Source organism: Cryptomeria japonica, chromosome 9, assembly GCF_030272615.1.
Source record: "Cryptomeria japonica chromosome 9, Sugi_1.0, whole genome shotgun sequence".
NCBI classification, from domain to species: Eukaryota; Viridiplantae; Streptophyta; class Pinopsida; order Cupressales; family Cupressaceae; genus Cryptomeria; species Cryptomeria japonica.
Window position 1 is genome coordinate 591,175,874 of NC_081413.1, and position 3,915 is coordinate 591,179,788.

A 3,915-nucleotide genomic window follows, 5' to 3' on the forward strand; every position below is an offset into this window, starting at 1 on the left:
CTAAGAAACAGAGGGAAAATGAGGTGAAAGTTGAAAATAATGAAGATTTTGTATGGTGTGAGCAGAATCAGGGCTCCAATCAGGCCTCATGACACAAATTCCAAGGTGAGGGTGTAAGGAAGCTAAGTAGTGTTATCCTCCATGTTGTTTTTCAAAGACACCTACCTTTTTTAATGGTTGTTCTTATCGGTCCCTGCTTATTGGTTAAAACCTTATCAGTCGAACCTTAAGCATATCAGAAGCTTGTCTTATGATTGTCAAGTTCCTTTTTTGCTTGATGTCGTGACATCGAAGGAAGAGCCTATGTTTATTAGAGGATGGAAAGAAGCCCACTTCAACCTCATTTCCTTTTTCCTCCCGTTGCCTGATATTCTCTTGTACACTGATGTCAAAGCATTGGAAGATTCAAATATTTCATTCGTCTCAGTTCCAACTCATCTTACTACTATGCAATGCTCATTTTCTAAGAAATAAATCAAGAAAGGATTTGCAATTACAATTATTAATGGTAGATTAAACATTCAAAGGCACGCAAAGGTGGCGGCGTAAGACGTGAATTTTTATATTATCATCTTTTTGCAGGAAATTTAATGCACCACACTTAAGAGCTGGTCAGAATAATGTATGCCATCATAAGCTTTCCTTTTCTAGATGGTTCTCCCTAATGATGGTCAGGTGCCATTTGATAATCTAGACCTAAATTGGCCAACAACCAAGAAAGGGAATATTATCCTAGAATTGTGGTCTCTTGCATCAAAACACCAATCTAACTTTGCCAGATATTGAAGGGCTATCATTCTATTAGAAAATATTACACAACAAGCCAAAAATCACGAACAACATCTGAAAGAAGAAATTGTTGCAAGAAGAGGTCCTGATAATTAGTTCCTTAAACATGGTGCTTAAGCAAAAAGGCCCTATGATATAGCCAGATGTAGAGCACATATAGGATGATATCCTCTTCGACCTGACCAACCTTGCCCAAGAGCTCATAGAAGATGAAGACAAATTTTCAGCAATTCTATGGGTGCTTATCGAAGAGGAAATGAAAGCAAAAATCCCAGTCAAAATCCAGTGCCCAAGGAAGAAGAAGTATAAATTTGATAATTTTTCTTAGTGCTAATGATGAAACCTTTTGGAAATTTTTATTTTATCTAGAATCATGTTTAAAAACGGACATTTCTAAGACCGTTACTCTAAAAGAAACCATTTCTGACAAACGAAAAAGGGGTTCCTAGGTATAAATAGATAGAAGATAGAAAGAAAGGGGGAGGAAGTTTGGAAAGACAGACTTTGTGTTGTTTTCCAAGACAAATATGATGTGGTTTATGTTTTGGTTTTACTAAACAATTTATCTAATAGATCAGACTTTGTGCTACTTTGGATAAATTATATTTTTTTTATGTGAATGGTCCTTGTTCGGTTTCCTTATTTCAAAATATTAAATATTCGTTCTTCCTCTGTTGTTTATTGTTGTATAATATTTATCTTTGAATGATATTATGCAATCTGAACTTAGTTAGTGTATGACTGGACATGAAGTTCTTTGTCATTTGTATTTTATCTTTTGTTCTGTAAGGTTATAGATTAGGAATCCTGCCTTTCCTGCTTTTTTAAGCATACCCCGAAAAAACCTCAAATATATATCAAAAGAGGGAGATGTACTTCTAAAATTTAGAGGAAAGTTGCAAAAATATTCATAACTTACCTAGTTGTTGATTGATGGTTTGTTCTTTATGTGGGTGTAGATTCATATCATTATATTTTTGAAGGGAACAAAATATGTCAACCAACAAGTAGCAGAACAACTTCCTACACTAACCATGAGAGGAGGGTAATGCAATTTTTTTTATAGATTGTTACCACTATTACAGAAACTTAATAGAAATAAATATAATAACATTCATACTGCAACACAACAAAACAGTGATTTACATGGGGGAAACCATTTCGGGAGAAAGACCCCACACTCCAAAAGCAACTCAATATATTATTCAACAATCAATAACATATTACAATATACTTGAAGAGAAATTTCTTCATAGGAGTACTACTAATTATAGATTCAAAGCTAACTCAATAGCCATAAGAATCTTACACACAACCTCTATCTCATGCACCTCATATATAGGAGATACAATACAAGAAATCGTCAAACAGTAGTACAAAACCATGGGCTAAAACCACCCAATAAGGTATAGATGACCTTATATCCAATATAGATGCCTTATGATGTGTCAAAACACACATCAACACGTGTCCCTCCCTTTTACAGCTCATTTATGTGTCTGATGCATTTAATATTTCTTATTTCTAGAGTACAAACTTCTAGAGGCCATAACTTGTGAATCGTGTGTGTTATTGACGAACCATTTGAAGTGTCAAAAATCTTGTAAAGTTCTCTATTGCCTCATAAATGGATATGAAATTTGCATCCACTTTTCAGGGTGTTTTAGAGCCTCTAAGTCCCCAAAATTAATTTTAAACCTTTCATCGCACCCTCCAAAAATGAAAACTTTAATATCCTCAAAACTAGCTATGATCTTGCGACGAAAATTTACCGGCATTCTTATCTAGCCAGCTAAAAGCTTCAGGGAGAATTTTGCACCATTTTGTGCTCAAACAAAAAATTACTATAAATAGTAACCTCATGTAAATGCAAGGTTGAGACACCATTCTCCCACTTGTCGAACACCTTGCAAGAGCAAAGGGAGTATCAACACAATAAAACAATTGCCAGGAACCATGAGGCACATAGAATCTTAAAACCATTTGAACTTCTCTTTGCTCAGAGCCTTAGTTAAAGCATCTACAACATTCATCAAATTTTATACCTTAACCAACTTCACCCTACCCTCTTCAAGCATATCTCTGACAAAATAATACTGAACATTAATGTGTTTGTTCGGGCATGAAATGTCCGATTCTTAGCTAGGCAGATTGCACTTTGACGGTCATTGCTCCTTGTTTTATTCCAATAACTAAACACGGTCTCTTAAGTCAAATGGATTCTTTACAAGCATGACTAGCTGCCATATGCTCTTCCTTAGTAGCATGAGTAACTGCCATATGCTCTGCTTCAGTAGTGGACAAAACAACCATATCTTGTCACTTACTCATCCAACTAATTGGACCACCAAATAAAGTAAACACATAAGCACTGGTGGATCTTCTGCTATCAATATCACCTGCCCAATCTGAATCCACATAACCATGAATATCAAGGAAAATCTGTTGGCATTATGTGAACCGGCATGAGGACATAATGACATTGTATGTTGTCATTGATGTCAATATGCTAAAGAGGTGAGAACCGACATATGAGAGAACTCGTATAACACTGTGAACCGGCATGTATGCCTAAGTGAAGCGGTGTGCTTGTTCAAAGGTGAATCGACATATGGTTATGGGAACCGGCACATGGAAGCATTGTATGACTACCGATTGGTAGTCTCAACTTTAGGGTTTCTAGTTGAAGTGCTTCAAGTCTGTGTGGCTCAACTGGTGACCTTGTGTGATGAGTTAGCAGGATAGAAAAGAATAGATTGTGTTGCCACGTAAGCCTTGTGTGCATGAAGGATCTTGCATGAAGAAGATTGTTCCTATCTACCTCGGGAATGTGCGAAGTTTGTAAAATGGTGATAACGTGTGATGGGTTATCAACTGCCATGAAATTGGTGGAAAACAAACGATGGAGATTAATGCAGTGTGCTCAACGGTCAGGATTGAACCGTTTGAATTCCTTAACCTAATAGGTTTAGGGTTTAGGGTTTATGCTACCGACCTAACTGTTTTCTATAAGGTCGATGTTGTGACTCTTTCTAGGGTTGTTGGCAAAAGTTGTGTGTGAGTATCCAAGAGAAGCGATACGTGATTCTTGCCAGACCAAAAGGAGAGAAGTGATACCTGCAGAGT